Here is a 210-nt window from a genome sequence, read left to right as displayed (position 1 = left end):
GGACCAGCAAATGGAACAGAATTAAGAAAACTAGAAACTTTATAAAATCAAGTACCAAGACTGGCAAATGGATGTCTTAGATCAACTCCAATCATAGCTCTCCAAGCATTAACAAACGTTCCACCTTTAACAAACAGAATAAAAGAACTTGAATGTATACAATTAACAAAAATCCTAAATAAACCAAATATAACACCAGTAATGCAACAA

General features: G+C 31.9%; 1 protein-coding gene across 1 annotated transcript in view; it reads right to left on the bottom strand.

The window, feature by feature from the left end:
• The window catches only part of LOC119586407 (HEAT repeat-containing protein 6-like), a gene marked incomplete at its 5' end in the record, with an annotated part of 22,181 nt that overhangs the window by 19,319 nt on the left and 2,652 nt on the right, over nt 1-210 (bottom strand).

This window comes from Penaeus monodon, chromosome 21 (genome assembly GCF_015228065.2).
Source record: "Penaeus monodon isolate SGIC_2016 chromosome 21, NSTDA_Pmon_1, whole genome shotgun sequence".
In the NCBI taxonomy this organism is placed as follows: domain Eukaryota; kingdom Metazoa; phylum Arthropoda; class Malacostraca; order Decapoda; family Penaeidae; genus Penaeus; species Penaeus monodon.
This window is presented reverse-complemented; position numbering and strand designations above follow the sequence as displayed.